Source organism: Monomorium pharaonis, chromosome 1, assembly GCF_013373865.1.
Source record: "Monomorium pharaonis isolate MP-MQ-018 chromosome 1, ASM1337386v2, whole genome shotgun sequence".
NCBI lineage: Eukaryota > Metazoa > Arthropoda > Insecta > Hymenoptera > Formicidae > Monomorium > Monomorium pharaonis.
Window position 1 is genome coordinate 11,532,814 of NC_050467.1, and position 12,865 is coordinate 11,545,678.

At 43.8% G+C, this 12,865-nt stretch overlaps 1 long non-coding RNA gene across 1 annotated transcript; it reads right to left on the minus strand.

The window, feature by feature from the left end:
* Positions 1–1,761: 1,761 nt before the first annotated feature.
* Positions 1,762–5,735, minus strand: LOC118648374. The gene is made up of 2 exons (XR_004965264.1): positions 4,828–5,735; positions 1,762–4,739 (listed from the first exon to the last, which is right to left on the minus strand). It is a non-coding gene; the product is annotated as an uncharacterized LOC118648374 (long non-coding RNA).
* Between the last annotated feature and the right edge of the window lie 7,130 nt (positions 5,736–12,865).

Consider the following 12,865-nt stretch of genomic DNA (forward strand, 5'->3'; position numbering starts at 1 on the left):
TAAAAGAAATTTGTCGTGAAGTGTTGCGTCACCACATTTCTGCCTTTTAGGTTAGAAATTACATATGTTTAAGTTAATAAATTTCAGGTTTTTATGTAAAAGTGAGAAAATGAAGTGATTTTTTTTATGTTAAAGATTTTGAATGGAAAAAAATTTTGTTCGATTCTGAATTTATTTTAAGTGGATGCTGCCTCTCAAACTTAATTGGGGTCGATAATATAGTCATTCGTGCACATCATTAATGAGATTTCGTATATATTTTATAGATTTGGAAATTGTTTTCTAGAATTAAAGTATTAATATTAATCTGTGAATTGGATTTTATATTGAGAACAAAGAAAAATTTTTTTATATTACTCTGCTTATCGACTTCTTCCGAATCCGCATGAAATTTACACACATGAAATTTTCAGATACATTATTCTGTTATACCAAAGCTTCTAGCTCATTTCTGAAAGCGCATTATTATTCTTTCCTGTAATGACAAGGATGCATAACAGTTATTTTGTGCGTACAGAGTTTTTAAAACTTAGTGTTGCAGATTGAAGTCACGAGACGGCTGCACAAAAGTATAATTTTCGAATTTTTTTGTTTTTTTTACATGAAATTGTAATTATCCACCTTTTGTTATTGTCTATACTTTAATTCTGGAGAAGGATTTACAATTCTATGAAATCAATTAAGATCAAAGCGTATCCGAAAATAATTAGGGTTTAAGCGTTAAGAGACGATTTCAACATCCCCTTAATTTAGAGAGTAAGATATTTACGCAGTACTAGACTTAAATTTAAAAAAATTTGTACTGTTTGTTTTATTTCATTAACCCAGATGACCAATGCGTAATGTAGCATTTTGAGCAAACTAATGCATTGCATGTGTTGTTATAGATTTGCTATACATTTGTTGACATCAAAATAAAACACATTACGAATTCAGCAACATGATTACTTATACATGCAGTCAGTTGAGAACATTTAAAAAGGAAACGGTCAGTAATAATAATACATTATATTGTTTGCGATATAACAGCAACATGGCAACAACAAATGATTGATAACAAATTAAGGCTGACACGTTGCTATCAATTTGCCATTGTTGAAAATAGAATTCATATAAGTTTAACCTAGCAGACATAATGCTGTTTCACCTTGTTTGTCTAAATTAGTTACTGCACAATTGTTGGCAACATAACTGCAACATCAAAACATTTGGATATTTAGGAATAAGTTTTGTTTATTTGTGAACGCCAAAGGTTTATTAAATTACGACTAAAAGGTGAATTTTATCACTTAATTTATTTTTTATTTATTTTTGAAATTTTTCAACATTTATTTTGTTAAATAAATAAAGTTTTTTAAAAGAAAGTTAAAAGAACGTCCTACATAGTTTTAAAGTACATCTTAAAATAGCGTTTGAGTTTTTAATTTCATTTTATTTGTTAAGAAATGTTTTGTAAAAGTTAAATTCGCATATTTTTCGTATTCTTTGTTTTAAGGATGTTGATGCGCTATCGTCAGCTAGAAAAGTTAAATCGCTTTAGACGCGGTCGAGCGAAAGCTTTCTGAAAGATATCTTTTGTCATATCTTTCAGAAAGCTTTCTGAAAGATGTATTCTATGGGATGCAACAGTATATAACACACCGTTGCCACATTTTCAGTGGCGTACACTCTCCGCGCGTAAAAATGCCTCATAGAATATTTGTACTATTATGAATTAATGAGTGTCAGTTTTTGGTTCATTTGCCGTTTTTTCACAATTGCTAAAAAATGTTTTTCAGTAGTTTGGTATGACGCTTACATGTATACCCAGATAACACAGTGTCTTCTTAGAGAATTCATAAAATAGTCTTCCTTTCTGAACAGTAATTCCTGAGGAATTCATAGAAGAATACTTTAAGAATAACGTAGGAAGTTACATGCACCATGATTCGAATTCCTCAGGACTTCTTAAAGTATTCATATAGAATTACTTGTTAGAATTTCTCAGAACTTCTTAAAGTATTCATATAGAATTACTTGTTGGAATTCCTCAGAACTTCTTAAAGTATTCATTAGGACTTCTTCAAGTAGATATCTCAAACGCAATTAAAAAATTCATTTTCAAGATTTCTGATAAATGTTTCGATTTTTATAATATTAGGACGTTTCTCAGAAAAATTTAAAAAATAAAAAATTTTGATTAATTTTGTAAGAGGAAGATTATACCATGTTTCAACCAAGCCTTAGTCGTACCTGTTAAAGCATGTTTAATTTCTGCACTTGAAAAAACGGTCACCCATCCAAGTATTAACCATCGCCAACGTTGCTTGACTTCGAAGACCGTACGCATCCTAACGCCCCGTGATGATCCATGAACACTTCTTGTTTATGCATACATATTTGTTATAGATTATTACAATAGATGTTGTCAGAAGGATGAAACATATGTATAGTTAACACAAACGAGGAAAATGCTGCATCATGCGGAACGCGACACTCTGTAGTTGCAGATCAGCACGCTCTTTTAAGTTTTATATTAATTGTTTTGTTAATTATATATAGCGCATTTCGTATATAAAAGTATAAATTGGCATTTATTAAGCGATATATAATTATAAAAATGTAATTGAGATTATCCAAACACTCGAGTAATTTCTGATAAATACTCAAAGTATTCCAAATAATAAATCGCGATATAAGGTATTCATTGCAATGAACTCTTAAGGAATACTTCAATGTGAACTCATTGTTGCTAATTCTTCAAGAGTTCTTTATGTATTCATTTTTTTACTTCGCCAAGTATTCTTTAAAATGACTTCTCTATGAATACTCTAAATGTTCCAAATAATAAATCGCGAGGTATTCATTACAATGAACTCTTAAGGAATACTTTAATGTAAACTCATTGTGGCTAATTCCTCAAGAATTCTTTATGTATTCATTTTTTTACTTCTCCAAGTATTTATTAAAATGACTTCTTTAGGAATTTCTGTTAATCTCTGTGTTATCTGGGTAAGGATCGAATTTCGAAATTAATTATCTTAATTTCTGTACGTGTCATCTTTCTAAAGTTGTAATCAAGTATAGATTTCATTGCATTCAAGGTATCCTCCAAGTTTCAAGCAATTCTTAAGAAAATTATTTTTCTTAAGTGAATTTTTTAAGTGAACAAATTTAAGTGAATTTTTCAATATTTTTCTGAGAAAACCATGCTTATATATACATTATTTTTCTTATTAAAAAACGAAGAAAAAGCACTACTTGATTATTAATTTACTGCTGATTGGATTAAAGTACCCGAGGAGTTTAAAATATCTTATCCCGCTTTTGTTTTTGAAGCTGAGCAAATTCAGTTTTGTTTTATATGTTATATGTTAGTATATGTTAGAAAAATAGCCGTTATTGAAAGGACATGAAAGAAAATAAATTTTCGTCACAAAACGCTTGACAAAAGACCCCATTTAGTGTCATATTTCGATAATTTACATATAACGCCACAATATGAAATTGCTTTAAATTAACCGTTTGTTGATATACTCTATATTGTTTTCAATTGTAAATTATTGTAATAATACCCAGCGCCACCATTTGATGCTACATTTCTAACAGATTTTTGCCTCACTTTTGGTGGCGAAATCAGAGCAGCGATCATTAAACATTTTTATTTTTCACTTTACACGTAACGAATTTTATATGAAAATGATTACGTGAAAAGTGAAAAAATATTTCATTTTGCATGGTACAAAATTCATAATGTATTAATTTACACGTAATTTAATTTTAAAAAACGTATTGTCTGCCGTTGGTTTAACTGTCTATTACATAAACATTGTTTTTCTATTGCAAATTCGTCAAACGTGAAATTTTTCACGTAAACTTTTATTGGCTAGTTTTATAATTTGTTTTCATGAATAACAATGAAGATACACTTTAAATCTTTCACCATTGTACGACTTGGTTAATAGTGGAAAAATATACGCATGTGTGTCATACAACAGACAGCATAATAAAATTCATTTATTACATAAGGTAAATTGTTATTATATAATAGTGTAAAAATTTTTAGTACAGAATATACGATTTTCATATCAACTTTATAGAAATAATTTATTCCTATAATTGAAACAATGCAAGTTAAGATTAATTAATCTTACTTAACCCAGTGGTGCAAGCCGCTAGCACCTCGGGTGTTTCGCCGAACACCGCCGAGCATCCGACTCGGGTGCTCGGCGGAGCACCCGAAGTGCTAGCGGCCCAAAACTTGCACCACTGTAGCCTGGACTGCACAGGCGCGCCACTCCTCGATTAAGGACCGCCGGGCCTGGAGCCTCAGCAGGCGACGGACCCTGTCCGTCATCGTCCCGCCCACTTCCCGAATCTGTAGTGTCCGCTCGTAGACGCGGGCCTGAGTCCACGTGACTAGATCTAAACCACTGACTTAACCCTAACCTTGAGACCGCCCTCTAGGGACGAAACAACCACCGCACCATCCGGGGACAAGGCGGAGAAACCAGCGAGTCTGAGAAGGTACACGGCCACGAAGATCGAAACCAGGAGGGTCGACGTCAAGAGTGTGCTGACCATCCGTCTGGAGAGATCGCAGGACCCGGCGCAGACAGAGGCGGGCACACAGTGACAGTGGCAGCGCATCGTGACACCGCGTTTTCGCGAAAAGATTTTTCTATTTTATTACGATTTTAGTCCGATTTTTAAGTTTGCTAGTCATTGTTATTTTTGCCTACGTAGAATGGTGTGGATATCTATTAAATATTATAACCGTTTTACTATTCTATTTTGATAATCCTATTTTGTGTGATATAAATGCGCGAGACGCACCAAAAGTTCTACCTTTTATTTTGTTAAATAATAGCTTAAATAAGTATCTATTTATAAGCGCCGCACTAAAATGGGCTACGCGACAAAAGTTCTTTTAAGGTTAGAAAACCGGTCATGTTTATTTTCAGTTAACAACGTCAATATTACATTGTGTGCTTTCCAGCAAGACACAGTGTCCACTAATGTAAGCGAGACACACTGACATGTACTTTCTCACACTAATGAACACTGTGTTACACTGTGTCCACTAGTGTGAGCGAGACACACTGACATGTACTTTCTCACACTAATGAACACTGTGTTACACTGTGTCCACTAGTGTGAGCGAGACACACTGACATGTTCTTTTTCACACTAATGGACACTGTGTTACACTGTGTCTTGCTGGAAAGCACACATTAATTACCTTTTATTGCGTTTGCATGATATTATATAGGCATAGGTCTGTTCAATAAAGAGACTTTCATATAAGTTATTCCGTTATGTACGAGTCGGAGAAAGAGCTCGTAATTCATCACCTATCCTTAATAACGACGATAATACTACACCTAAATATTTCTTTTTTAATTTCTTATGCTTTTAGTCTTTAGTTCACTATTCTTTAAAAAATATGTATTTTCTATTATTAATATTGCGTAAAAAATCCTTTAAGATAGGTAAAATAAGTTTCCATGTCATTTACATAAATTTACATAGTTTAAGTTATTACACCTAAGTGCAAACAACTGCACTTTTAAGTGCAATGCGTTACGAACATGGAAAACGACGCCAAGTCCAGAGGGGCAACTCCAACGCACCATCTCCACCCAAAAGTACATCTCGGTGATTGGCTGCAACCACGAGAGTGGGGGAGGAGTGAGGCCCGATTGCGCACATAAGCGATTGGACACAGTATTTCCCGATTGGACACAGACCCGATTGGACACGGACTCAATTGGACACAGACCCGATTGGACACAGACCCGATTACACACGGACCCGATTGCACACGGACCCGATTGCGCATCGACCCGTTTGCACACGGAAGCGATTGCGCACCGACCCGATTGCACACGGACCCGATTGCGCACCGACCCGATTGCGCACCGACCCGTGCAAACGGACCCGATTGGACACGGACTCGATTGGACACAGACCCGATTGGACACGGACTCGATTGGACACAGTCTCGATTGCACACCGTCCCGATCGGACACAGTCCCGATTGGACACGTACTCGATTGGACACAGACTCGATTGGACACGGACCTGATTGGACACGGACCCGATTGTACACGGACCCGATTGTACACGGACCCGATTGCGCACCGACCCGATTGCACACGACCCGTTTGCACACAGACCCGATTGCACACGGACCCGATTGCACACGGACCTGATTGCACACCGACTCGATTGCACACGATACGATTCCGCATTGCAAAATAATGCAAAAACAATCTGTGTGAATAGCACAGAAAATTTAAAATAAATTCTTATAAATATTTTATGAATTTATTTTTAAAAAACATTTTTTAAATTATGTATATAATCGTTTTCATAAATTATTTAGAAATTATTATTAACAATATATAAAATATATTTTTAAAATGTACTAAAAAATATTCATGGTATATACCCAGTGAACACAGTAATATAGCAGCAGTGTAACAGCAATGTAACCGAATATAACAGGTTACGTTACTCTGAAATTACACGTAACTTACATGTAAGTTAGAATTTCCGACTCAGCAATATAACATGTTATAATTACATGTTATCTAACCGTTACACAACAGTTACAAAGAAAAATAAAATAAAATAAAAATTTCATTTTTTTTGAAATTATTTTTATCAACAGCACATACTACATTTAGGATACATTTTTATTAATTAATTAAATTTAAATTGTTATTTTTTATTTTATTCTTACTTGCCGCTCCTAGGTTTGAATCCGGGACCTTAGGATTACGAACCTTGTACTCTACCTGCTACGCCAATTTGACTCATCGATATGGGTACTTGTTATTGTCTACATGTACCTATATATAAACTGACGCGACTATATTATTTTTTATAAAAGCAATTAAATTTTGCAAAACATTAAAAATAAATAGCATTAATTTATTTACTTAATAATTTCATTGTCAAATTTATCTTTTTCCATAACCTTAATAATTTGATGGAAATTGCGATCTATTTAGCACTAATCTTTGAAGCGTTCAAATGATTAATTAGATGGTTAACTATATAGATCATAATTCTAAGAAAAATTGAATAGTATACATTTATTATTCTGTTTTTGTTCAGCACATGATGAATTTAGATTTTGTGCATTTTTTGTGCGCAGTAATTGTAGACAAACCGTTATTTTTGAAAACATTATCTTTATAATAATTTTTTTTTATTATTAAATAGATCTGTCATTCAGGATGTTATAATGTCTGATTTCTGAGTCAACTACGACGCATCGTTCCGTAATAACATTGATACGAACATGTTATGTTACGATTATACAATTTTTGTTGAATAACTGTAACGCCAAAACGATGTATAACAGCTAGATCACTTGCGTATAACAAATATTACGTAACAGGTTATTTCCATGTCATATAGCACCTACATATCACAAGAATAACAATGTTAAATTACATGTAACTTCCACGTTATATTGCCGCTATAAAATGTGTTCACTGGGTAAGCTCGAAATATTTTTGTATTTTTGTATAATAGCATAAATATTTATTTTTAATATTTTCATAAATATTTATCAATTATTTTATACTTGGCAAACTCAGACATAAAAATACGTACAAAATATTTATTATAATATTTTTCTTTTTTATACATATTTTATAGTGGCAAACCTGAGGTGCAGAAAACGCTTTGTGCACGTACGCACGCACGCACGCACGCACGCACGCACGCCCGCCCGCCCGCCCGCCCGCCCGCCCGCCCGCACGCACGCACGCACGCACGCACGCACGCACGCACGCACGCACGCACGCACGCACGCACGCACGCACGCACGCACGCACGCACGCACGCACGCACGCACGCACGCACGCACGCACGCACGCACGCACGCACGCACGCACGCACGCACGCACGCACGCACGCACACGGGGAGGTGCAAGAAGAGCTTCGCCACCCTCCCGCACCCACCACGTCCAAGTCGCTAACCCATGTACTATCTGAAATGCGGAAACGGGTCGGTGCACAATCGGGTCCGTGTGCAATTGGGTCCGTGTGCAATCGGGTCCGTGTCCAATTGGGTCGTGTCCAATCGGATCTGTGTTTAATCGAGTCCGTATCCAATCGGGACTGTGTCCAATCGAGTCTGTGTCCAATTGGGTCCGTGTGCAAACAGGTCGTGTGCAATCGGGTCCGTGTGCAAACGGATCGGTGCGCAATCAGGTCCGTGTGCAATCAGGTCGGTGCGCAATCGGGACAGTTCCTTGGGGGAGACTTGCTGGCATCCGCACTACAGCAGCGGCACGCAGCGCCGATTCGTCCGAGTCGGAGGAGAGGGGGACAGCGCGTCTGCCGCGCTCCCGGAAACCGACGCGACGCGTGATTGGCGAAGCGATGCGAGTAGGGGGAATCCCCGCACTGGTACTTAAGCAAGCAACGAGAGCTCTCGAGAGCTTTCGCGCGTTAACTCTCTTCAAGGAGAAATCCACGTTACTCGTTATAACCAAAAAACGACTTCCGAAAGCGAAAGTAGGAAGGGCGTGAGTTCCGTGCCCCGCACGTTAAACATCTTTTGTCAGCGCGATAATATAGTGCGTGAGACGAAGAAGCAGCGAAGCCTCAAGCAATATAATTACGTGTATTAATTACATCGTTTACACGTTTGTGAATAAAGCGTCGTGGACGGGCGTGTGTAAGAAAACTCGTGCGTTGTAAAAAAGCGCGTAGACACGAACTCTCGTGAATGTAGCGTGACGTTAGGAGGGAGTGAATTCTGTGTTCAGACATAACCTGTGTAACGGACCGTATTTCCCACGCGGGCTTAGTCTGCTAGGATCGGGTGTGAGAAGGTCCCTGAGACAATAGACGCAGTTTTCTTCCGAAATAAAGAGTAGATATGTATTTTAATACTTCGTAATTATGTACAGATTATTTACAGTCGTTGATGTGTCGGTGAGTCGTGACGGAAGGTGCTATTTACAAGTGTGGTGTGTGTGTGTGTGTGTGTGTGGGTGTGTATGTGAGTTTTCGCGTCGCGGTCAAAACAGCTGTTTTGCTGTCGCGTGCGTAGTTTGCTTGGTGATGATCGCGGTACGCGGTGACGGGCCGGCGGGCAATGCCCTGGCGCGCGAAACGGCGCTTCGTGGCGCGGTGAGGCGAGCGGTACGGCGGGCGGTAACTGCCGATGCCTCGAGACCGGTGATGCGCGGTGTGCGGCGTGAAGCGCGGGGTGTTTACGCCGCGCGATGATTTCTCGGAGATTTTGAGGAAACGCCGGTCGATCTCGAGATCTCTCGAGGGAGGCGGAGAACTCTCCACCCCCGTTGTGTTCGGGCCGGGTGATCGGGCGACTAAGGAAAGTCCGTAGCCGAGAACTCTCGGCGAAGGCGGAGTACGCTCTACCCTCTGCTACGGAGACGACTAGGATCTGGAGTGCGAGCGGTACCGAGAGCTCTCGGTTAAGGCGGAGAACACTCTACCCTATCTGCCGGTCGCAGGAAGCTTCTCAGGATCGTACTCTGGTCGGGATCGGAATCCAGTGTACGGTCGGAGCGAGAAGTGTCGCAGCCTCCACCGGAGCGGCTTTTTATACCCGCTCGGGTGGAGGATCGGGGATCCTCGCGGATCTTCGGGTTTCCCCGCACTTGCTCCCCCCCCCCCCCGTGGAGGTTGGGAGCGTGCGGGGAAATACGCGGAGCGGAGACGATGTCTCGTCTCGACGCTTTTAATGCGGACGATTAGGACGGGCCGGTGCCCGTTTGTGCGGTCCGGCGGATGTTCGGCCGGACCGCGCGCGGTCGGTGATGCCGGCGGACGGGAGGTTCGTTACATCACCCCCCCCCCCCGTTAGATAGCGCCTGCATTCGAGGCGCCTATGGTCCCGCTGTGGAGGTATAGGATTTCTCCTTACAGGAGCGTAGTCGGCCTACGCGGTCGAAGCGCAGATGCCAGCGACGGTTGCCTAGGCGGGCTTTGTACTGGCGGCTGACGTGAACTGCAAAATGCGGCACGTCCACTGTGACCCCAGGTGCTACCTCGACGAGGATGGGCGGTGGAGGAGCCGGACCATACACTTGCAATGGTTCCAGGGTCGGACGCGGAGGCGGCGGCGCGGATGATGGTGGTCGCCGTGGCCTGGTCGGTGGTGGTTCGGTGAGCCAGGCGTTTTTCTCCGTATTCCGTCGGTCCGACGGTTGTACTAGCCGTCCCTTCCGGTAGCCTACCAGTGCGACCTTGGGTGCCGGTGGTTTTGGTGGTGGTGGTGCGGTGTTGGTGCCGAGTCGGTCAAATCCGGGTTGTGCCGGATCGTATTCCTCAGGCTCCTCCAGGAATGCGTTTATCGCAGCGAGGATCTCGTCTCGATCCATTGTTTCGAGCGAAGTGAGATGCTCTCTGTTTCGCGCCTCCGGTACAGCTCTGCTGGGCCCCCTCTTCTCTTTCTTTTTCGGTCGTTTTTGTTATCGGGTCGTTGTCTCCTATTCCTCGGATGTGTTTACATCTTCGGTGACGGCTGCTTGCGGAGGGTCGGCGACCTTTAAATCCTGTGTATGTATGTGCCGGTACCATTTCCCGTTCGATCCTCGCAGATCGACTATAACGGGGGAGACGATGCGACGCACCTCCAAGGGTCCAACGAATTTTGGAGCTAATTTGGCATTAAACGCGTCCGCGCGTTTGGAGAGGGGGTGGTCACGCTTCCACACCCACTCTCCTATTTTCGGTCGCCAGTCGCGGCGGCGTAGGTTATAATATTTTTCCTGATGTTGGAAGGCGCGTGCGGTCTTGATTCGCACGAGCTCGTACGCTTCCTGCAAGCGTTGCTGCAGGGAGTGTCGCGGAGTTCGCCCCTCGGTGACGGGCTCGGTGGGTCGCCGTAATTCGCGCCCGTAGAGAAGGAATGCGGGCGAGTAGCCCGTGGCGTCGTGTCGCGCGGTGTTATACGCGAATTGGAATTCCCCGATATGCTCATCCCAGGCACGATGATTACGACGGACGTATTGCGCCATCATCGTTTTAATGATACGGTTTGTGCGCTCGACGGGGTTGCAATGAGGAGCGTACGCCGGGGCTAGTCGGTGGCGGATGCCGCTTTTTACGAGTAGCTGCTCAAATAGTGACGACCGCAGCTGCGTCCCGTTATCGGAGATGATCTCCTCAGGGCATCCGTGGCGGAGGATAATGGCCTCGGAGAGTAGCTAAAAACGACGCTGCTCGCGGAAGCGCGTCGAAGGGTGCGTACCTCGAGCCACCGGGTGAAGCGGTCCTGCATCGTCAGCACCCAGGTGTTTCCTCGCGTGGTGCGGGGCAGCGAGCCAATCAGGTCGATGGTCACCTGCTGCCAGGGTCGTGTGACCGTCGTGGGGTGTAACAGGCCGGCGGGACGTGTTTGAGCGGGCTTATGCGCCAAGCATTCGCGGCAGCGGCGGACGTATCGCGAGATTTCGCCGAACATACCCGGCCAGTAATAGTGCTCCGCGATGCGCGCGATCGTTTTCGCGACCCCCAGGTGTCCCGCGGTCGGCTCGTCGTGGTACCGCCGCAGTAGTTCGCCGCGTTCCTTCGTGGGTACGCATTCCTTCCACTGAGTTTCCGGTGGGGTGTCTCTAAAATCCAGCGTGTGGAGTAGGTGCTTGCGAAGGCGGTTGCCCTCTATCCGGAGGTCGGGATGTTCGCGGGGTGCGTTTCTTACGGCTCGCCATGTGCGACGGTACCACGCGCAGTCTGGTAGAGTAATAGCGTGCGTAGCGTGTTGGCGAGAGAGCGCGTCTGCCACTCGGTTCAGCGTGCCCTTACGATATTGAATTTCGAAATTGTATTGCTGGAGCTCAAATGCCCAGCGCCCGAGTCTTCCAGTCGGTGAATCGATGTGACTCAACTACCGTAAGGATTGGTGGTCGGTGATGACTTTGAACCGGTACCCTTCCAAGTAACAGCGCATTCTTCGTATGCCCCACACGACCGCGAGACACTCCAGTTCGGTCGCGCTATAGTTCCGTTCGGCGGAATTTAAGGTGCGGCTAGCGTATGCAATGACTCGCTCCCCCTCGGGAAAGTTCTGCGTCAGCACGGCGCCCAGCCCCGTTGTGCTCGCGTCGGTTTGTAGGACGAACTGTCGAGAGAAATCGGGATAGGCGAGTACCGGGGCGGTGGTCAGGGTGCGCTTGAGGTCGTTAAAGGCCTCCTGATGCTTCGCGCCCCACTCCCATGGTGCGTTCTTTTTCGTCAGGGCGGTCAGGGGTGCCGCGACGGAGGCGAAGTCCTTCACGAACCGACGGTACCATGACGCGATCCCGAGGAACTGACGTACTTGTTTTACGTTCCTCGGGGATTCCCATTCCGCGATGGCCTTGGTCTTGTCGGGGTCGGTGCGTATCCCCTCGCGGTCTACCACATGCCCCAGGTACGTGAGCTGGTCGACGCAGAACTTGCATTTATCGGGGTTCAGGCGGAGGCGCGCCTCGCGGAGACGGCGGAACACTTCCTGTATCGTCCGGATATGTTCGTCGAACGCGCTGTTGACGATGATAATATCGTCTAGATATACGAAGACGTGCGGCTCGAGTTCGGGTCCCAGGACCGCGTCCAGCAGGCGTTGGAAGGTCGCGGGGGCGGAGTGCAGGCCGAACGGCATCACTCGAAACTGGAATAGGCCCTTTCCGGGGACGGTGAACGCGGTGACCGTGCGGCTGGCGGTGTCGAGCGGTACCTGCCAGTACCCGCTTTTTAGGTCTAACGTGGTCAGGTACTTTGCCCCTCGGAGCTTGTTGAGAGTGGCTGCAATCTGTGGCAGCGGGTAGGCATCTGGTTCGGTGACCTCGTTCACGCGGCGAAAATCTACGCAGAAACGAGGCTTGCCGTCCTTTTTCTTGACGATCAC